Below are 24078 nucleotides of genomic sequence, written 5' to 3'. Positions count from 1 at the left end.
CAGTGCTTCAGTTTTCTCACACTCTAGTCCTGGAGTCAGATTTACTGATACTCCACACCAGCACTTGGGCTTCCACTCTTTGCGCTCCAGCGTTCGGTTTCCTAATGCATCACTCCAGCACTCAGGTTTCTCACTCCGTCTGCTTTTGTTCCCTGTTTTCCTCACACCCCACTCAGGTGCTTGGGTTTTCCTCACACCCCACCGTGTTACTCCGGTCTTCCTCACACCCCCACTGTGTTACTCCAGTTTTCCTCACACCCCCACTGTGTTACCCGGGTTTTCCTCACACCCCACTGTGTTACTCCGGTTTTCCTCACACCCCACCGTGTTACCCGGGTTTTCCTCACACCCCACCGTGTTACTCCGGTTTTCCTCACACCCCACTGTGTTACTCCAGTTTTCCTCACACCCCCACTGTGTTACCCGGGTTTTCCTCACACCCCACTGTGTTACTCCGGTTTTCCTCACACCCCACAGTGTTACCTGGGTTTTCCTCACACCCCACCGTGTTACCCGGGTTTTCCTCACACCCCACTGTGTTACTCCGGTTTTCCTCACACCCCACTGTGTTACTCCGGTTTTCCTCACACCGCACTGTGTTACTCCGGTTTTCCTCACGCCCCACTGTGTTACTCCGGTTTTCCTCACACCCCACTGTGTTACTCCGGTTTTCCTCACACCCCCACTGTGTTACCCGGGTTTTCCTCACACCCCACTGTGTTACCCGGGTTTTCCTCACACCCCACTGTGTTACCCGGGTTTTCCTCACACCCCACTGTGTTACTCCGGTTTTCCTCACACCCCCACTGTGTTGCTCCAGTTTTCCTCACACCCCACTGTGTTACTCCGGTTTTCCTCACACCCCACTGTGTTACTCCGGTTTTCCTCACACCCCCACTGTGTTACCCGGGTTTTCCTCACACCCTACCGTGTTACCCGGGTTTTCCTCACACCCCACTGTGTTACCCGGGTTTTCCTCACACCCCACTGTGTTACTCCGGTTTTCCTCACACCCCCACTGTGTTACTCCGGTTTTCCTCACACCCCACTGTGTTACTCAGGTTTTCCTCACACCCCACTGTGTTACTCGGGTTTTCCTCACACCCCACTGTGTTACCCGGGTTTTCCTCACACCCCACTGTGTTACCCGGGTTTTCCTCACACCACACTGTGTTACTCCGGTTTTCCTCACACCCCACTGTGTTACTCCGGTTTTCCTCACACTCCACTGTGTTACTCCGGTTTTCCTCACACCCCACTGTGTTACCCGGGTTTTCCTCACACCCCCACTGTGTTACCCGGGTTTTCCTCACACCCCACTGTGTTACTCCGGTTTTCCTCACACCCCACTGTGTTACTCCGGTTTTCCTCACACCCCACTGTGTTACTCCGGTTTTCCTCACAGCCCCACTGTGTTACTCCGGTTTTCCTCACACCCCACCGTGTTACTCCGGTTTTCCTCACACCCCACTGTGTTACTCCGGTTTTCCTCACACCCCACTGTGTTACCCGGGTTTTCCTCACACCCCACTGTGTTACTCGGGTTTTCCTCACACCCCACTGTGTTACTCCGGTTTTCCTCACACCACCACTGTGTTACCCGGGTTTTCCTCACACCCCACTGTGTTACTCCGGTTTTCCTCACACCCCACTGTGTTACTCGGGTTTTCCTCATACCCCCACTGTGTTACCCGGGTTTTCCTCACACCCCACTGTGTTAGTCGGGTTTTCCTCACACCCCACTGTGTTACTCCGGTTTTCCTCACACCACCACTGTGTTACCCGGGTTTTCCTCACACCTCACTGTGTTACTCCGGTTTTCCTCACACCCCACTGTGTTACTCGGGTTTTCCTCACACCCCACTGTGTTACCCGGGTTTTCCTCACACCCCCACTGTGTTACTCGGGTTTTCCTCACACCCCCACTGTGTTACTCCGGTTTTCCTCACACCCCACTGTGTTACTCGGGTTTTCCTCACACCCCCCACTGTGTTACTCCGGTTTTCCTCACACCCCACTGTGTTACTCCGGTTTTCCTCACACCCCACTGTGTTACTCCGGTTTTCCTCACACCCCACTGTGTTACTCCGGTTTTCCCCACACCCCACTGTGTTACCCGGGTTTTCCTCACACCCCACTGTGTTACTCCGGTTTTCCGCACACCCCCACTGTGTTGCTCCGGTTTTCCTCACACCCCACTGTGTTACCCGGGTTTTCCTCACACCCCCACTGTGTTACCCGGGTTTTCCTCACACCCCACTGTGTTACTCCGGCTTTCCTCACACTCCAGTGTGTTACTCCGGTTTTCCTCACACCCCACTGTGTTACCCGGGTTTTCCTCACACCCCCACTGTGTTACCCGGGTTTTCCTCACACCCCACTGTGTTACTCGGGTTTTCCTCACACCCCCACTGTGTTACCCGGGTTTTCCTCACACCCCACTGTGTTACTCCGGTTTTACTCACACCCCACTGTGTTACTCCGGTTTTCCTCACACCCCACTGTGTTACTCCGGTTTTCCGCACACCCCCACTGTGTTGCTCCGGTTTTCCTCACACCCCACTGTGTTACCCGGGTTTTCCTCACACCCCCACTGTGTTACCCGGGTTTTCCTCACACCCCACTGTGTTACTCCGGCTTTCCTCACACTCCAGTGTGTTACTCCGGTTTTCCTCACACCCCACTGTGTTACCCGGGTTTTCCTCACACCCCCACTGTGTTACCCGGGTTTTCCTCACACCCCACTGTGTTACTCGGGTTTTCCTCACACCCCCACTGTGTTACCCGGGTTTTCCTCACACCCCACTGTGTTACTCCGGTTTTACTCACACCCCACTGTGTTACTCCGGTTTTCCTCACACCCCACTGTGTTACTCGGGTTTTCCTCACACCCCACTGTGTTACTCCGGTTTTCCTCACACCCCCACTGTGTTACCCGGGTTTTCCTCACACCCCACTGTGTTACTCCGGTTTTCCTCACACCCCACTGTGTTACTCAGGTTTTCCTCACACCCCACTGTGTTACTCCAGTTTTCCTCACACCCCACTGTGTTACTCAGGTTTTCCTCACACCCCACTGTGTTACTCCGGTTTTCCTCACACCCCACTGTGTTACTCTGGTTTTCCTCACACCCTACTATGTTACCCGGGTTTTCCTCACACCCCACTGTGTTACTCTGGTTTTCCTCACACCCCACTGTGTTACCCGGGTTTTCCTCACACCTCACTGTGTTACTCGGGTTTTCCTCACACCCCACTGTGTTACCCGGGTTTTCCTCACACCCCCACTGTGTTACTCGGGTTTTCCTCACACCCCACTGTGTTACTCCGGTTTTCCTCACACCCCACTGTGTTACTCCGGTTTTCCTCACACCCCACTGTGTTACCCGGGTTTTCCTCACACCCCACTGTGTTCCCGGGTTTTCCTCACACCCCACTGTGTTACTCCGGTTTTCCTCACACCCCACTGTGTTACTCCTGTTTTCCTCACACCCCACTGTGTTCCCGGGTTTTCCTCACACCCCACTGTGTTCCCGGGTTTTCCTCACACCCCACTGTGTTACTCCGGTTTTCCTCACACCCCACTGTGTTCCCGGGTTTTCCTCACACCCCACTGTGTTCCCGGGTTTTCCTCACACCCCACTGTGTTACTCCGGTTTTCCTCACACCCCACTGTGTTCCCGGGTTTTCCTCACACCTCACTGTGTTACTCCAGTTTTCCTCACACCCCACTGTGTTACTCCGGTTTTCCTCACACCCCACTGTGTTCCCGGGTTTTCCTCACACCTCACTGTGTTACTCCAGTTTTCCTCACACCCCACTGTGTTCCCGGGTTTTCCTCACACCCCACTGTGTTACTCCGGTTTTCCTCACACCCCCACTGTGTTACTCCAGTTTTCCTCACACCCCACTGTGTTCCTCCGGTTTTCCTCACACCCCACTGTGTTCCCGGGTTTTCCTCACACCTCACTGTGTTACTCCAGTTTTCCTCACACCCCACTGTGTTACCCGGGTTTTCCTTACACCCCCCACTGTGTTACTCCGGTTTTCCTCACACCCCATTGTGTTACTCCGGTTTTCCTCACACCCCACTGTGTTACCCGGGTTTTCCTCACACCCCCCACTGTGTTACTCCAGTTTTCCTCACACCCCACTGTGTTACTCCGGTTTTCCTCACACCCCCCACTGTGTTACTCCAGTTTTCCTCACACCCCACTGTGTTACTCCAGTTTTCCTCACACCCCACTGTGTTACTCCGGTTTTCCTCACACCCCCCACTGTGTTACTCCAGTTTTCCTCACACCCCACTGTGTTACTCCAGTTTTCCTCACACCCCACTGTGTTACTCCGGTTTTCCTCACACCCCACTGTGTTCCCGGGTTTTCCTCACACCTCACTGTGTTAGTCGGGTTTTCCTCACACCCCACTGTGTTACCCGGGTTTTCCTCACACCCCCCACTGTGTTACCTGGGTTTTCCTCACACCCCCACTGTGTTACTCCGGTTTTCCTCACACCCCACTGTGTTACTCCAGTTTTCCTCACACCCCCCACTGTGTTACCCGGGTTTTCCTCACACCCCCCACTGTGTTACTCCGGTTTTCCTCACACCTCACTGTGTTACTCCAGTTTTCCTCACACCCCACTGTGTTACTCCGGTTTTCCTCACACCTCACTGTGTTCCCCGTGTTTTCCTCACACCCCACTGTGTTACCCGGGTTTTCCTCACACCCCCCACTGTGTTACCCGGGTTTTCCTCACACCCCACTGTGTTACTCCGGTTTTCCTCACACCCCCACTGTGTTACTCCGGTTTTCCTCACACCCCACTGTGTTACCCGGGTTTTCCTCACACCCCACTGTGTTACTCCGGTTTTCCTCACACCCCACTGTGTTACTCCAGTTTTCCTCACACCCCCACTGTGTTACCCGGGTTTTCCTCACACCCCCACTGTGTTACCCGGGTTTTCCTCACACCCCACTGTGTTACTCCAGTTTTCCTCACACCCCACTGTGTTCCCGGGTTTTCCTCACACCCCACTGTGTTCCCGGGTTTTCCTCACACCCCACTGTGTTCCCGGGTTTTCCTCACACCCCACTGTGTTACTCCGGTTTTCCTCACACCCCACTGTGTTACTCCGGTTTTCCTCACACCCCACTGTGTTCCCGGGTTTTCCTCACACCCCACTGTGTTACTCCAATTTTCCTCACACCCCACTGTGTTACTCCAGTTTTCCTCACACCACACTGTGTTACTCCGGTTTTCCTCACACCCCACTGTGTTCCCGGGTTTTCCTCACACCCCACTGTGTTCCCGGGTTTTCCTCACACCCCACTGTGTTACCCGGGTTTTCCTCACACCCCCCACTGTGTTACTCCGGTTTTCCTCACACCCCCACTGTGTTACTCCGGTTTTCCTCACACCCCCACTGTGTTACTCCGGTTTTCCTCACACCCCCCACTGTGTTACTCCGGTTTTCCTCACACCCCACTGTGTTACTCCGGTTTTCCTCACACCCCCACTGTGTTCCCGGGTTTTCCTCGCAATCCCCTCCTGAAAGCGAGGAAAACGCATGACCGAAATAACCAGAAGTTTCGGAGCTGAGAGTCTCCGCTGGGACCATCGCGCCTTGCCGCCATCTTGCCGGGATGAGGGGGTTTGCTGAGGAAACACACCTCCCCGTTGGCGCCACTCCGGGACCGTTGGTCAGGGCGGGAAACCGCGGATCGCCGCGAGCGCGGCCCTTGAGCGCACGTGCGGCACCGCAGCCGCTTCTTCTGGGGGCGCCTCCGTTCCTATTGCCCCGCCCCTTCACTCTGGCCCCGCCCGCTCTTCCACGTGCCCCATTTGAGGTGACGTTTATTTTTGGCGGGAGAATGTTAACCGTTATTTCTCCGCCGTCAGAGAGAGCGCGTGACCCGTGGGGGAGGGGGAGGGGAAGAGGGAGATGGGGGAGGGGAGATGGGGGAGGGGGAGGTTAGAGGGGGGAGGGTAGAGGGGGGTGTTGGCGATGGACGGTTGGGAAGGAGGAAGACGGGGAGGGGGGGTGTTGGCGATGGACAGTTGGGAAGGAGGAAGACGGGGAGGGGGGTTGTTGGCGATGGACAGTTGGGAAGGAGGAAGACGGGGAGGGGGGGTGTTGGCGATGGACGGTTGTGAAGGAGGAAGACGGGGAATGGGGGTTGTTGGCGATGGACAGTTGGGAAGGAGGAAGACGGGGAGGGGGCTGTTGGCGATGGACGGTTGGGAAGGAGGAAGACGGGGAGGGGGGTGTTGGCGATGGACGGTTGGGAAGGAGGAAGACGGGGAGGGGGGTGTTGGCGATGGACGGTTGGGAAGGAGGAAGACGGGGAGGGGGGGTGTTGGCGATGGACGGTTGTGAAGGAGGAAGACGGGGAGGGGGGTGTTGGCGATGGACGGTTGTGAAGGAGGAAGACGGGGAGGGGGGTGTTGGCGATGGACGGTTGGGAAGGAGGAAGACGGGGAGGGGGGTGTTGGCGATGGACGGTTGGGAAGGAGGAAGACGGGGAGGGGGGGTGTGGGGGTGTTGGCGATGGACGGTTGGGAAGGAAGAAGACGGGAGGGGGAGAAAGATGGAAAAGGGAGAACACATGGGGAGCGTGGGGAGAAAGATGGAGGGGTTGAATAATTGAGGAGAGGTGGGAAGAAAGATGAAGGAGGGTGATGTGGAGTGGGGAGAATGATGGGGAGGGAGATGGAGAAAGGCTGAGGGTTGGGGGTTTGGACGGGAGTGTGTGATGAGGAGGAGATGGATGTGACGGGCAAGAGTTGGAGAGAGAGGGATTGGTGGCCTGGGGGAACGTGAGTGGATGGATGGAGAAGGAAGAAATGGGCGATATGTGTTCGCGGAGTATGAGGATAGAAATGAGGGAGAGGCATGTGAGGAGAAGAAATGAGAATTGTGAGGACAAGGAGAGATGGAAGGGTGGGGTGATGTGAGGGTCTGTGGGATGAGAAGGAGAGTGAGGGTGTGGGGAACAGGAGGGGATGTGGGATAAGGAGGTAAGAGAGTGAGAGGGAGGACAAAATGGACGGAGGGAGGGGCATGGGGGTGGGGGGATGTGAAGCGTCTGCGGCTGTGAGGGTCTGTGGGATGGGTTTGATGGCTGTAGGATGAGGGGAGAAAGCAAATGGAAGGGATGCAGGAATGTCCTGGTAGATAGAAGGAGGATCCGACAGGGGTGGGGACTGAAAGGGAGGGTGCTGTGAGGTTGGTGGGGAGAGGGTAACGCGCGGGGTAGGCTCTGTGGGAGATGGGTGCTGTTAGTTGGAATGTGACTCATTCCCTTTTCTGAAACAAAAGTGTCAGGAAGTCAGTAACTCTTCACTGTCACATTCTCCTTGGCAACATTTCAACCAATCAGAGTTCAGTTGCTAACCAATTAGTCTCTGTTTCTCAAACAGTATAAATTGTTGTTCCCTTTGAAACTTGGAATTCCTGCATCTGTCCTCATGAGTGCTAGATGAAAAACTCAACGCCATGTCACTTTGTTCAGCAAGACTCCTATTCAGCCAAGGAATACTGAGATAGGTTTTCGCTGGATGAGAGACTGTGTGCAAATGAGAGAGTGCAGGATGGGGCTTCTAGGTAGGATCTCTGGATCAAGTCCTCCCAGCCGAGTATGGTGAAGCTTTCCTTCTCCACCCACTCCCCTCCCCTTCTCTTCCCTTAGTCGATGCTATTCATAAGGTGATCACCAACAATCTGTCGAAACTCACCCAAAATTTGGCCAAAGTTTTGTACAGTGAACCCTATCATTACCAAGGTGCTGCTCTGATGAAACATTTATGATTTGCATATATTAATACACCAATTATGAAGTTTAGATTTTAAAATATGTGTGATGGTGCTGTTCATGAGGGGTTTTCTGAAGGAAATAAAACTTTTAGACTCCTTCTGGAACAAGTAATCTAATCAAATTGTGGATGACTCCAAAGCCCCTTGAGTGTTAATGAAATAAGATGTTTTATGACAGGGAGAATAATCATGTAAGACAATTAAGATTGTTTTGAGTTCAGTTGAATCTGTAGTTAGAATTTTTAAAAATTTATTTCGTAAAACATTATTTCTTTTTAAAAATTCAGTTCAACATGCACCAGTATTGAGAACGGAGACCAGTAGTTCCTTCTCTCATACATGAGTAAAAGTTCATGTGGGCAGATTTGGAGAGACTCCTTGAATCGTGTCCACAGTCCATGGCAACTGAAACTAAGGAGTCTGTTATTTAGAAGCCACGTGATGTGAGTTGTATATATTTCAATGTCACTTATTTTAAATTCAATGTCTAAATTTTGAAGTAATTGCATACCACTTATGTGTTGGGTTGAATGAGTTCAGGCAGCATCCGAGGAGCAGGAAGATCAACGTTTCGGGCAAAATCCCTTCATCAGGAATACCAGCGCCACTCTAATCTAGACTCTGGTTTCCAGTATCTGCAGTCATTGCTTTTACCTGAATGGATTGAATGGCCTCCTGGACTATAAAATTCCATGATTTGGTTTTCTGGTAGAACATTCTAGATGTGTTTGTAAAGAAATGTTTCTAGGTTCTGTAAAGTACTATTTGGGGGATTATGCTTTAACCATATTTATTGTGTTTCAGAATCTCAACATGTGTTTTGTACAAATAGTTTGATTCATTCAATTTTATCTTTAGTTCTTCAGTGTAATAAACTTGTTAAACCCAAATCTGCAACATTGTGTTTCTGAGAGACCACCTTATTTAAAAAAACAGATAAAATGTGATCTGTCAAACCAAGTGGAAAAGCAATGGCAGGAGTTTCAGGATGGTGTTCAGGAGACACAGCAGAGATTCATCCTGAGGAAAAAGAAGCAAGGTGCAGGGAGGATGAAGCAACAGTGGTTGATGAGGGAAGTCAGAGATAGCATAAAAGCAAAAGAGAAAGAGTTTTGAGAAGATTTGTAGCTCAGGTTGAGGTTCTGGATGTAGGTTTGCTCACTGTGCTGGAAGGTTCATTTTCAGGTGTTTCGTAACCATACGAGGTATCACCTTCAGTGAGCCTCCAAATGAAGCACTGGTGGTGTAGCCCACTTTCTATTTATATGTTTGAGTTTCCTTGGGTTGGTGATGTCATTTCCTGTGGTGATGCCCTTTCCTGTTCTTTTTCTCAGGGGGTGGTAAGTGGGATGCAAGTCAATGTGAATGGGGGTCTATGTTCATAGATCTTTGAAAGTTGTTACTCAGGTGGATAGAGATTGTAAGAAGGCCTATGGTGTATTAGCGTTCATTAGCAGAGAGATTGAATTCAAGAGTCGTGAGGTGATGTTGCAGCTGTTCAGGACCTTGGTAACTCCACATTTGGAGTACTGTGTGCAGTTCTCGTCGCCTCATTTTAGGAAAGATGTGGAAGCTTTGGAGAGGATGCAGAGGAGATTTACCAAGATGTTGCCTGGAATAGAGAATAGGTCGTACAAGGATAGATTGAGAGTGCTAGGCCTTTTCTCATTGGAACGGCGAAGAATGAGGGGTGATTTGATAGAGGTTTATAAGATGATCAGGGGAATAGATAGAGTAGACAGTCAGAGACTTTTTCCCCAGGTACAACAGAGTGTTACAATAGGGCATAAATTTAAAGCGAAGGGTGGAAAGTATAGGGGGGATGTCAGGGGTAGGTTCTTTACCCAGAGAGTGGTGGGGACATGGAATGCGCTGTCTGTGGGAGTGACAGAGTCAGAATCATTGGTGACCTTTAAGCGGCAATTGGATAGGTACATGGGTAGGTGCCTAAGCTAGGACAAATGTTCGGCACAACATGGTGGGCTAAAAGGACTGTTCTGTGCTGTATTGTTCTATGTGTTTGTTGATAGAGTTCCAGTTGGAATACCATGCTTCTAGAAATTCTCATGCGTGTTTCTGTTTGGCTTGTCCTTGGATGGGTGTTGTCCCAGATGATGTGGTGTCCTTCTTCTTCCGTATGTGATGATACTAGTGAGAGTGGGTCATGTCATTTTGTGACTAGTTGGTGTTCATGTATCCCGGTGGCTAGTTTTCTGCCTGTTTGTCCAATATAATGTTTGTTATAGTTTATTACAGAGAAAGCATATAATGTGGCAAAGGATAGTGGGAGACCAGAGAGTTGGGAAGCTTACAAAAGCCAACAGAGGGTACCAAAAGACAAAAGGGAGAAGATTAAGTATGAGGATAAACTAGCCAGTAATTTCAAGGAAGTCTGAGAGGTTCTTTAAATATATAACAGGCAAAAGTGGACAATGGACTATTGGAAAATGAGGTTGGAGAGATAGTAGTAAACAAGGAAATGGTTGAGGAGCTGAATAATTACCTTGCATCAATCTTCATGGTGGAAGATATGCATAATATCCCAAAAATTCAGGAGAGTGAGAGGCCAGAGCTGAATTTGGTGGCCATCACTAAAGACAAGGTGCTAAGTGGCCTGAAGATGGATAAATCACCTGGACCAGATGGACTACATCCCAGAGGAAAATAGCTGAAGAGATAGTGGAGACATTAGTGCAATCTTTCAGGAATTGCTTTAGTCAGGGAGGGTCCCAGATGACTGAAAAACTACAGACTGATTAACCTAACCATGATCATGTGTAAGATTCTGGAATCAATTGAGAAGCATGAGATTTCTGAATGCTTGGAGATGTATGATAAAATAGGGCAAAGTCAGCATGGTTTCATCAAGGGGAGGTTATACCTGACAAATCTGCTAGAATTCTTTGAAGAGGTAATGAGCAGGTTAGACGAAGGGGAGCCAATGGATGTTATCTATCCAGATTTCAAGCAAGTCTTTGACAAGGTGCTGCACAGGAGGCTGTGAGTAAGATAAGAGCCCATGGTGTTGGAGGCAAGGTGCTAGCATGGATAAAAGCCTGGCTGGCTGGCAGAAAGCGGAGAGTGTGGATACAACGTTTTTTCTTAAGATGGAGCCAGCGACAAGTGGTGTTCCCCGCAAGGCTCAGTGTTGAAATCACAGCTTTTCACTTAATATATTAATGATCTCGAGGGGCATTCTGGCTAAGTTTATAGATGACACAAGACAAGTAGAGGACAGGTAGCATTGAGGAGGCGGAGAGGCCGCAGAAAGATTTGGACAATGTGGGAAAGTGTGAGGTTATGCACTTTGGTAGGAAGGATAGAGACATGGACTATTTTCTAAATGGGGAGAAAATTCAGAAGTCTGAAGTGCAAAGAGACTTGGGAGTTTTAGTCCAGGATTCTCTCAAGGTCCACTTGCAGGTTGCGTTAATAATTAGGAAGGCAAATGCAATGATGGCGTTTATTTTGAGAAGAATTGAATATAAAAGCACGGATGTACTTCTGAGGCTCTATAAGGATCTGGTCAGACCACATTTGGTATGTTGTGTAGTGTTGGGCCCCATATCTCGGAGGATGTACTGGCCCTGGAGCAATTTCAATGTAGAATGGTCCCAGGAATGAAAAACTTAACATGTGAGGAATGTTGAGGACTCTGGGTCTATACTCAGTGGAGTTTAGATGGATGAGGGGTCATCTAATAGAAACTTAGAGAATACTGAATGGCCTAGATTGTGTGGGTGTTGGGAAGATGTTTGCATTGGTAGGGGAGACTAAGACCTGAGGGCACAGCCTTCTGGTAAAGGGAAGACCCGTTAGAACGGAGATAAGGAGAAAATTCCTCGGCCAGAGAGAGGTGAATCTGTGAAATTCACTCCATAAAAGGCTGTGGAGGCCAGATTATTGAATATATTTCAGACAAAGATAAATAGGTTCTTGATTGTCAAGGGAATCAAGAGTTAATGAAGAGAAAGTTAGAGAATGGGGTTGAGAAACTTATCAGCCATGATTGAATGGCAGAGCAGACTTTGTGGGCTGAATGGCTTAATTTTGGCTCTAATGTCTTCTGGGTATCTTGGTGAATCCCATGCTGAAGGGACTGTTCAACTACCATTGAAAGACTTTTCCAATTCTTCCTTTTGCCCATGACCCCACTCGTTTTTTTGTCTGTCAATATGTGTATCTGTGTGTGTGTGGTTTCTATCAACCTAAAAAGCAGGAACATTGGAGATGATTACTTATATAAGACCTTTAACTTTTATGCCAACTCCAGGAATACTGAGGTGTGATTTCAAGTCCCAGTGAGATGTCACATTTGTTTTTTATCTTTTTTTTGTGTAATTGACATCTATTCTTTTATTAAGTACAATCTGCAGTCTGTGTGATTAGGCACAAGGTCAACATGTAATCTATCAACTCAGAGAAAGTGAGGACTGCAGATGCTGAAGATCAGAGTTGAGAGTGGGGGTGCTGAGAAAGCACAGCAGGTCAGGCAGCATCTGAGGAGCAGGAGAAGGGCTCTTGCTCAAAATGCTGCTCGGCTGCTGCCTGACCTGCTGTGCTTTTCCAGCACCCCAGTCTCGAAGTAATCTATCAATTCAGGTTTCACTCTGCATTCTGACTTGTTCAACAGTCCTGTCAGCTGAAAACGTAAGTGGGAGCTCTTCAATTAGATCTGAATTCCTTGAATTTAAGAGGGATCTGTGTCAATCTTAGAGCAATGGGTTTGCAGAGGTTTTTAATGTAACAGAAGTGTTGTGGTGACGTTTCTTGCATGCATTGTATTTTTAAACTGACTTTGAATGTCACTAGTCCCAACTGTACAATGCTGAATCATTCATGTTATGATCTGGTTGTAAATAGCTGAGACAGCAGGACAGATCCTTAGAGTAATCCACTTGTCACGGTCTGCTAATCCTGAAAATGTCCCCTGTATTCATTCTCTCAGTATTCTGTCTTTGACCTAATCCTCACTCCGTGGCAATGCGTTGGCTCAATGGTTGGTGTTAATTCTTCACAGCACCAGGGACCTGGGTTTACTTACACCTTCAGGCGACTGTGTGGAGTTTGCATATTCTCCCAGTGTCTGCGTGGGTTTCCTCACACAGTCCAAAGATGGCCATGCTAAATTGGCCAACGCACCCAAGGATGTGCAGGTTAGGTAGATTAGCCATAGGAAATACAGGGTTCCAGGAACATGGTAGACAGTGGGATGGTGTGGACTGGATGATCCAAATGCCCTGTTTCCACACTAAAGGGATTCTATGTTAACATAGTCCTCCAATTCCCCAGAGTCTCATCTACCTCAGTGTGACATCTTGTTGAAAAAAATGTCAAAATGCAGCTATTTCAAACCTTCTCATTCAGCCAGTGTCGACACTGCTAATTATGGCCTCAGCCATCTCAAACTGATTTGTCAACCACAGTTTCCTCTTGGAAACCAAGGTAGCTCAGCTGAATCGTGTTCTGCATCTCTTGGACATTGGCAGCAATGTGTAACATACGCATAAGAAACATAAAGAGAAATTGCTGAAAACTCAGCAGGACTCGCAGTATCGGGGGGGGGGGGGGGGAGGGGAGAAAGTAGAGTTGATGTTTAAGGACTAGTAACCCTTCTTCAGAAATGTTTGTAGTTAGGAAACCGTTGGCATATATGCTGAAGATGGTGTGGGGGAAGGGCACAGGAGTAGATTTTAAATGGAGTCCAGAGATGATAGAACTACAGCTGAGCAGACAAAAGAATGGATGAAGGTCACCCTCGGAGAATCAATAGCTGCTAATGTGGACTGTTACCTAGACATATCGAAGGAAGAGAGAGGAGCCAGAGATAAATGAGGCGAAGGTGAGAGCAGGGTGGGAATTGGAAGCAAAATTGATGAATATTTCCAATTTAGGAGGAGAAACAGAGCACCGAATATGTCATTCATGTCTCAGAGAGTGTTGTGCATGGCGGCTCGCAGAGGAATGGAACAAAGAATGTTCTAAGTTCTAAGCTGTGGCCATAGAAACCTGCAAGGATCTCAGTTATATCTGTCTATTGATAGGTTATGTGGAGCATACCCCTGCAAGTCACTAACCATCCTGACTTGGAAATATATCGTTGCTCCTTCTGTTTTGCTGGGTCAAAGTCCTGGAATTCTCCCCAACACCACTGTGCATTTCTCTATGCCAAATGATCACAGAGGATCAGGAAGGCAACTGACCACCACCTTCTCATGGTCAGTTACAGATCAGCAATGGACTCTTTCAGGGACACTACATCCCCCAAAGTATGAAAAATAAAGTTCTAATTCTGTGCTACATCCATCAGAGGGAGCAAAAATCAATGGGTTTACCTGGTACCCTCCCCTGTTTCTCATCACTGACTTTTTCTTTCTTTCTCCCTCTCTCTTTCTGTTTGTCTCTCTCTGGCACTCTCTGTTTCTCACTCTGAATCTTTCCCTATCTGTTTCTCTGTCTTTTGCTTTTTCTCTTTAACTATTCCTGCCTTTTTCTTGTTGTCTTATTGTTTTGCTCTCTGTATCTCTCTCGCTCTCTGTCTCTCTCGCTCTTGCTCTCACTCTCTCTTCTCCGCCCCTCCCGTAGGTCTGTCTCTGTCTCACTCTGTTTGTCACGTCTTGACTTAGAACATAGAACATAGAACAATACAGCACAGAACAGGCCCTTCGGCCCACGATGTTGTGCCGAACATCTATCCTAGATTAAGCACCCATCCATGTACCTATCCAAATGCCGCTTAAAGGTCGCCAATGATTCTGACTCTACCACTCCCACGGGCAGCGCATTCCATGCCCCCACCACTCTCTGGGTAAAGAACCCACCCCTGACATCTCCCCTATACCTTCCACCCTTCACCTTAAATTTATGTCCCCTTGTAACACTCTGTTGTACCCGGGGAAAAAGTTTCTGACTGTCTACTCTATCTATTCCTCTGATCATCTTATAAACCTCTATCAAGTCACCCCTCATCCTTCGCCGTTGCAACGAGAAAAGGCCGAGAACTCTCAACCTATCCTCGTACGACCTATTCTCCATTCCAGGCAACATCCTGGTAAATCTTCTCTGCACCCTCTCCAAAGCTTCCACATCTTTCCTAAAGTGAGGCGACCAGAACTGCACACAGTACTCCAAATGTGGCCTAACCAAAGTCCTGTACAGCTGCAACATCACTTCATGACTCTTGAATTCAATCCCTCTGCTAATGAACGATAATACACCATAGGCCTTCTTACAAACTCTATCCACCTGAGTGATCACATCTCCTGCTCTGCCCTCATCAATCCTCTTTGTTACTTGTTCAGAAAACTCAATCAAGTTTGTAAGACACGGTTTCCCACACACAAAGCCCTGTTGACTATCCTTAATCAATCCTTGCCTTTCCAAATAAATGTACATCCTGTCCGTCAGGATCCCTTCAACAACTTGCCCACCATCGATGTCGGGTTCACTGGTTTTTAGTTCCCTGGCTTGTGCTTTACCCTCTTTCTTAAACAACGGAACCACATTAGCCAACATCCAGTCTTCCAGCACCTCACCTGTGACTTTTAATGATACAAATATTTCAGCAAGAGGCCCAGCAATCACTTTCCTAACTTCCCACAGAGTTCTAGGGTACACTTGATAAATCCTGGGGATTTATCCACTTTTATGCGTTTCAAGATATCCAGCACTTCCTCCTCTGTAATATGGACATTTTTAAAGATGTTACCATCTATTTCCCTATGTTCTAGATCTTCCATTTCTTTTTCCACAGTAAACACTGATGCAAAATACTCAATTAATTTCTTCCCCCATCTCCTGTGGCGCCACACAAATGCTGCCTTGCTGATCTTTGAGAGGCCCTATTCTCTTCCTACAACTCTGCCTACCTTAGTGTTATCCACAAGTTTACTAACCTATCCACCTACACCCACATCCAGATCATTTTGAGGGCTCAAAGCACTAAATGCCTCAGAAGAAAATACAGGGGTTTACTGAAAATGGAAATTAGGAGAACAATGAGGAGACATGACGAAGCAATGGTGGGTACCATTAAGGAAAACCCAAAGGTGTTTTATAAGTGTATTTGGGCTCAGAGAAAAGGCAGAAAAGGAGTAGGCCCCATTGGGGACTAAACAGGCAAACTGTGCGTGTGGAGCCAGAAGACACAGCTGAGGTTCGAAATTAGTACTTTGTATCTGTATTCACTGTAGAGAAGGACAAGGTAAATCTAGGATGCAGGAATCCCTGTTTCTGTAATGACCCTCAGCCCTTACACCCCTCTCTATCTCTGTAACCACCTCCAGCCTCTATAACCCTCCATATCTCTGTCGCCTCCTCCAGCCCCAACATCGCTCCTGATCTCTGTCATCTCCTGCAGTCCCTACACCCCTCCCTATCTCTGTCACCTCCTCCAGCTACTACAACTCTCCCTATCTCTGTTACCTCCTCCTGCCTCTACACCCCTCCTTATCTGTAAACTCCTCCAGCCCCTATCACCCTCCCCTATCTCTGTAACTTCCTTCTGCACCTACACCCCTCCCTATCTCAGTCACCTCCACCAGCCTGGATGAACATCCACAATCTCTGTGCTCCTGCAATTCTTGAGTATCTCTTGATTCCATTGCTTCCCCATTGATTGGTGTGTCTTCAGCTGCCTGGGGGCCCTTAGCTCTGGCATGCATCCATAGACCTATCCAAGTCCATTTATTTATCTCTCTCTATTTCTGTCAATCTCTCTCTCTCTCTCTCTCTCTCTCTCTCTCTCTCTCTCTCTCTCTCCCCCTTTGTTTCTGTCATCTCTATCCCTGTTAGTTTCCCTCACTCTTTCTCCTGCTCCCACCTTTTCAATGCACGACTTCAACAATGTCCTCTTCAACCAAACCTTTCATTGCCTGTTTCATGATATCCCCAAGCGGACCTCGGAGTGACACTGTGCTTGATTGAGATGCTGTGGTTTCTTCATATTAAAGGCATTACGTTACTGCACAATTGATTTCTCAATCAATTTCGATAGTGCCAGTCTGTCGGAAGGTCAGTACTGAAGGAGTGGGCACTGTTGTACGTCAGTACTCAGGGAGTACCACACTGTCAGGGGGTCTGTGCTGAAGGAGTGGGCTCTGCCGGAAGGTCAGTACTCAGGGAGTACCACACTGTCGGAGGGTCAGTACTGAAGGAGTGGGCACTGTTGTACATCAGTACTCAGGGAGTACCACACTGCCAGAGGGTCAGTGCTGAAGGAGTGGGCACTGTTGGAAGGTCAGTACTGAGGGAGTGCCACACTGTAGGAAAGTTGATATGCAGTGAAGAAGGCATATGGCGTACTGGCTTTTATTGGTAGAGGAATTGAGTTCCGGAGTCCTGAGGTCATGCTGCAGTTGTATAAGACTCTGGTGCGGCCGCATCTGGAATATTGTGTGCAGTTTTGGTCACCATACTATAGGAAGGATGTGGAGGCACTGGAACGGGTGCAGAGGAAGTTTACCAGGATGTTGCCTGGTATGGTAGGAAAATCCTATGAGGAAAGGCTGAGGCACTTGGGGTTGTTTTCATTGGAGAAAAGAAGGTTTAGGGGTGATTTGATAGAGGTGTACAAGATGATTAGGGGGTTAGATAGGGTTGACAGTGAGAACCTTTTTCCACGTATGGAGTCAGCTATTACAAGGGGGCATAGCTTTAAATTAAGGGGGGGTAGATATAGGACTGATGTTAGGGGTAGGTTCTTCACTCAGCGAGTCGTAAGTTCATGGAATGCCCTGCCAGTAGCAGTAGTGGACTCTCCCTCTTTAGGGGTATTTAAGCGGGCATTGGATAGGTATATGGAGGATAGTGGGTTAGTGTAGGTTAGGTGGGCTTTGATCGGCGCAACATCGAGGGCTGAAGGGCCTGGACTGCGCTGTATTCTTCTATGTTCTATGTTCTATGGCATCGTGTTAAACGAGGCTGACTTGCAGATGATGTTAGCATTATCAGTATGGCCGTGTGTGGTTTGTCACTGCCTTGCTATTTTGGGGAGCAGACTGTGTGGAATTCTTGCTCTCGGTTGGGTTTCCTTGCTACAAATCCGCTCTGTCTAATAATGGCAGAGGTTTCTGGGATATCTTGCTGCAATTGTTCAGGGGCCTTGTTGAGACCATACTTGGCGTGTTTTAGTCTTCTTATTTGAGGAAGGATGTTCTAGCGATGGAGGGAGTTTGGCAGAGTGTTTCTCAGATTGATTCTGGGATGGCAGTGCTGATGGATAAAGAGAGACTGGTCTGGTTAGCAATACATTCACTGGCATTTATAAGAGCAAGGGGAGAGATCTCAGAGAAACCAATAAAACTCTAATTTCAGAGAGTAAACAGAGGAAGGGATTCCAATCTAAGGATACAGAGTAAACCCTTTTGGACTTTGATGAGGAGAAACACCTTCACCCAGAGAGTGGACAGCCTGTGGAATTCTCTACCACAGAAAGTATTTGATGCGAAAACATTGAATATTTTCAAGAAGGAGATAGAGGTAGTTCTTAGAGCTAAAAGGATCAAAGGCTATGGGGGAGAAAGAGGAAAAAGGGGCCTGAGTGGGAGAATCAGCCTTGATCAGATTGAATAGCAGTGCAGGCTAGAAGGGCCAAATACCTAATCATGCACCTGGTTTCTCTGCCTCTATGGTTCTAGGAACTGGTTGGCCATTCGGCTCCTCCAGCCTGTTTCTCCTCCATTAGAATGTCTCCATGCCCACCTCCTTCTCGGTGAACTTGATCCTACTACCCCCCCCCCCCTCACCCATTATTGTCAAGAAGCTGTCTATCTCTGCCATAAATATTTTAATACTTAAACACATCTCATATGCCATCAATGTTGAAGGAATTGTGTTCCACAGGCGCATGCTTCTGTGAGAGAGAAAGAGAGAGTGAGAAAGAGAGAGAGCGCAGGATTCCCTACTGATCTCCAGTTTCAGCTGATTTTAAACCAAATCCTCGCTGGTCAAGACCATTTCACAAGGTAAGCATCATCTAACAGTCCTCCCTGTTCTTCGAAACAGTCGGTATGCCTTGTAGCGACATGCTCGGGACATTATCACTACATCGTCACATGTGACCTGAAGATGTAATGGTCTCAGGTTCATGTTTTTGGGACATTGGTTCGAATCCTACCATGGGAACTGGTGAATTTTGAATTCAGCAAAATGAAAATCTAATCTAATGACGAGCATATGAACACTGTCAATTGTTGGATAATCCGATTGGAGTCACTAAAATCCTCCAGAGAAGGAAATCTGCCATTCTTCTCCGGTCTTGCCCTATGTGTGATTCCAGACTCACAGCACTCAAAGATCCCTCTGAACATACCCTCTTGAGGGTCCTGGCATTTGCTGTATATTTTACTTTTGCATGTGTCCTGCCAAAATGCTGTGGAGGTGCCACTGTTAGACCGGGGTGGACGCAGTTAAAACTCGTGCAACATCAGCTTATAGTCCAACAGGTTTACTTGGAAGTACCAGCTTTCAGAGCACTGGTGCTTCATCAGGTAGCTAGTGGGGCAGGATCATCGGACACAGAATTTATAATAAAAGATCAAAGTGTCAAACAACTGATGTATTGAACACATCTAGATTACTGTTAAGTCTTTAATCACTTTAGAATGGGGTTGCAAATTTCAAGTGATTAATATGTAAATCCCAGAACTTCTTTCAAGTCACTTTCCTGAGATAACTTAAGGTTTTATGAAAAAAAATGACAACTCAGCTCAGATAATTCATTAAATGGGTGAGGTTCCTACTTTGGAAATAGAACTGGTCTGACTCAAGGTTGGAATATAGACAGATTCTAACTTCACACCCTTTAATGCATTGTCTGAGCTGAGATGTCACCTTTTTTTGAATAAAACTCGAAGTTATTTCGGGAATGTAATGTGAAAGAAGTTCTGGGACTTCCATATTAATGAATCGAAACCTGCAACTCGTTCTAAGTGATTAAAGACTTAACGGCAATCTAATACATCATATTAGTTCAATACATCATATTAGTTGTTTGACACTTTGATCTTTTACTATAAATTCTGTGTCCTAAGATTCTGCCCTACTAGCTACCTGATTAAGGAGCAATGCTCCAAAAGCTTGTATTTCCAAATAAATCTGTGAGACTATAACCTGGTGTTTTGTGTGATTTTTAAAAATGAATCACCTCACACTTATCCTGATTAAACTCCATCTGCAGTTTCTCTGCCCAACTTTCCAGATGATCTGTATCCATTGATGACTTTCCTGACTATCCACTACTTCACCAATGTTCATGTCGTTTGCAAACTTATTAGACAGACCATTCATATTTTCACCCAAATTATCTATATGTATCACTAAACATCCCATTCGCAAAGACCTGAAGAGAAATGGAACACCACTGGTCACAGACTTCTCGTTATAAAAACACCCCTCCACAACTATCCTTTGTGTTCCATGACCAAGGCAAATTTGTATCTAACTGACCAACTCACTGTGGATCCCATGTGCCTTAACCTTCTCAACCAGTTTACCTTTTCAAATGCATTAGTAAAGTATGAGTAGACAACATCCACGGCCCTACCCTCATCAGTATTCCTCATCACTTACTCAAAAAGCTCATTCAAGTTTGTGAGACATAATTTCCCTGCATAAAGCTATGGGGACTAACCCTCATCAGAACATTCTTTTCCAAATGCGAGTAAATCCTGTGTCTCAGAATCTTCTCCAATAAATACCAATTAGAATATAAAAATAATATCTAACACCTTCGTAAAAACATTCATTGTTTTAGCCTCAACTGCTTTTTGTGACAGAGAATTCTACAGGCTCCCCACTCCATGGATGAAGAACATTTACTCATCTCAGTCCTAAATGGTCTACCTCTCAGACTGAGACTGAGAGCCCCTGGTTCTGGAGTCTCCAGTTATCAGGAGCATCATTCCTGTATTTACGGTGTAAAGTCCTGTTAGAATTTTAGGTGCCTTACATCTCTCTTAGTACTGACTCTCCGACAGTGTGGCGCTCCCTCAGTACTGACCGTCTGACGGTGTGGCACTCCCTCAGTACTGACCGTCTGACGGTGTGGCACTCCCTCAGTACTGACTCTTCCACAGTGCGGCACTCCCTCAGTACTCACTTAAAATTGGCCTCCAATACTACTGCCCTCCATCAGTACGAATCCCCCAAAAGTGCCGCACTCCCTCAGAACCAACATTTCTTCACTCCCTCAGTACTGATCCTCTGACACCATGGCCGTTCCTCAACACTGTCCCCCGACAGTGCGGTACTCCCTTGATGCTGGCCCTCCACCAGTTCGGCACTCCCTCGGCACTGACCGTCAGACAGTATGGCTTTCCTTCAGCACTGACGCTCTGACAGCGCGGCACTCCCTCAGCACTGACCCTCTGACAGCGTGGCACTCCCTCCGCACTGACCCTCAGACAGCGTGGTGCTCCCTCAGCACTGACGCTCTGACAGCGTGGCACTCCCTCAGCACTGACCCTCAGACAGCGTGGTGCTCCCTTAGCACTGACGCTCTGACAGCGTGGCACTCCCTCAGCACTGACCCTTTGACAGCGTGGCACTCCCTCTGACAGTGTGGCGCTCCCTCAGCACTGACCCTCCGACAGTGTGGCACTCTAACAGTATGACACTCTGACAGTGTGACAGTCATTCTGCACTGGTCCACTCAGATGTCTTCCAGTTGGGGCTGGTTCAGTTAGTGAGTAGGAATTTAGACATTTAGGATGTAAATCTTATCATGAAATGTCTCCATTTCTCTTCAGGTCTTTGCGAATGTTGTGCTTCATCTTGTCACTGCTCCTGTCTTCAGTCTGTGGTATGTGTCTTTCAAAATGTACATCTACAGCAAACAGGTGAAGGAGCCTTGTTGGAGTGAGGCAGGGATAGAGAGGGAGATTGGAACCTTTTTTGTTCAAATAATTTGGATAGAACAGGTTTTGTCAGGTGTGTCCAGGAATGGTTCTTGACTCAATATGTAGATAGGCCAACTAGATGGGAAGCCATATTGAATTTTGTGCTTGGCAGGTGTTAGATCTCTCGGTGGGAGAGCATTTTGGTGATAGTGATCACAACACCCTGGCCTTTACTGTACTGTTGGAGAGGGATAAGAGCAGACGGTATGGGAAACTAATTGGGGGAGGGAGAATTACAATGCAATTAGGCAAGAACTGTGGTGCCTAAATTGGGAAGAGATCTTCTCTGGGAAATAGAGTCATAGACATGCACAGCATGGAAGCAGACCCTTCGGTCCAACCAGTCCATGCCGACCAGATATCCAAAGGCAATCTAGTCCCACCTGCCAGCACCCGGCCCATATCCTTCCAAACCCTTTCTATTCATATACCCATCCAAATGCCTCTTAAATGTTGCAATTGTACCAGCCTCCACCACACCCTCTGGCAGCTCATTCCATACACGTACCATCCTCTGCGTGAAAAAGTTGCCCCTTAGGTCTCTTTTATATCTTTCCCCTCTCACCCTAAACCTATGCCCTCTAGTTCTGGACTCCCCGACCCCAGGGAAAAGACTTTGTCTATTTATCCTATCTGTGCCCCTCATAATTTTGTAAACCTCTATAAAGTTACCCCTCAGCCTCCGATGCCCCATGAAAAACAGCCCCAGCCTATTCAGCCTCTCCCTGTAGCTCAGATCCTCCAACCCTGGCAACATCCTTGTAAATCTTTTCTGAACCCTTTCAAGTTTCACAACATCTTTCCAATAGGAAGGAGACCAGAATTGCACCCAACATTCCAACAGTGGCCTAACCAATGTCCAATACAGCCGCAACATGACCTCCCAACTCCTGTATTCAATACTCTGACCAATAAAGAAAAGCATACCAAATGCCTTCTTCACTATCCTATCTACCTGCGACTCCACTTTCAAGGAGTTATGAACCTGAACTCCACGGTCCCTTTGTTCAGCAACACTCCCTAGGACTTTACCATTAAGTGTATAAGTCCTGCTAAGATTTGCTTTCCCAAAATGCAGCACCTCGCATTTATCTGAATTGAACTCCATCTGCCACTTCTCAGCCCATTGGCCCATCTGGTCAAGATCCTGTTGTAATCTGAGGTAACCCTCTTCACTGTCCACGAATTTTGGTGTCATCTGCAAACTTTCTAACTGTACCTCTTATGCTTGCATCCAAATCATTTATGTTAATGACAAAACGTAGAGGGCCCAGCACCGACCCTTGTGGCACTCCACTGGTCACAGGCCTCCAGTCTGAAAAACAACCCTCCACCACCACCCTCTGTCTTCCTGTCTGTTCTACCTTTGAGCCAGTTCTGTATCCAAATGGCTAGTTCTCCCTGTATTCCATGGGGAACCTGGTCGAACGCCTTTCTGAAGTCCATATAGGTCACATCTGCTGCTCTGCCCTCATCAATCTTCTTTGTTACTTCTTTAAAAATCTCAATCAAGTTTGTGAGACATGATTTCCCACGCACAAAGCTATGTTGACTATTCCAAATCAGTCCTTGCCTTTCCAAATACATGGACATCTTGTCCCTCAGGATCCCCTCCAACAAATTGCCCACCACCGAGGTCAGGCTCACCAGTCTATAGTTCCCTGGCTTGTCTTTACTGCCCTTCTTAAACAGTGGCACCACGTTTGCAACCTCCAGTCTTCCGGCACCTCACCTATGACTATTGATGATACAAATATCTCAGCAAGAGGCCCAGCAATAATTTATCCAGCCTTTCACATCATTCTTGGGTACACCTGATCAGGTCCTGGAGATTTATCCACTTTTAACCGTTTCAAGACGTCCAGCAATTCCTCCTCTGAAATCTGGACATTTTGCAAGAAGTACCATCTATTTCCCTACAGTCTATATCTTCCAAATCCTTTTCCACAGTAAATACTGATGCAAAATATTCGTTTAGTATCTCCCCCATTTTCTGTGGCTCCACACAAAGGCCACCTTGCTGATCTTTGAGGGGCCCTATTCTCTCCTGAGTTACCCTTTTGTCCTTAATATATTTGTAAGAACCCTTTGGATTCTCCTTAATTCTATTTGCCAAAGCTATCTCATGTCCCCGTTTTGCCCTCCTGATTTCCCTCTTAAGTATAGTGCCTTTATAGTCTTCGAAGGATTCACTTGATCTATCCTGTCTATACCTGACCTCTGCTTCCTTCTTTTTCTTAATCAAACCCTCAATTTCTTTAGTCATCTAGCATTCCCTATACCTACCAGCCTTCCCTTTCACCCTGACAGGAATATACTTTCTCTGGATTCTTGTTATCTCATTTCTGAAGGTTTACCATTTT

Source organism: Chiloscyllium punctatum, unplaced genomic scaffold (assembly GCF_047496795.1).
Source record: "Chiloscyllium punctatum isolate Juve2018m unplaced genomic scaffold, sChiPun1.3 scaffold_327, whole genome shotgun sequence".
In the NCBI taxonomy this organism is placed as follows: Eukaryota; Metazoa; Chordata; class Chondrichthyes; order Orectolobiformes; family Hemiscylliidae; genus Chiloscyllium; species Chiloscyllium punctatum.
Note: the sequence above shows the minus strand (reverse complement) of the source record.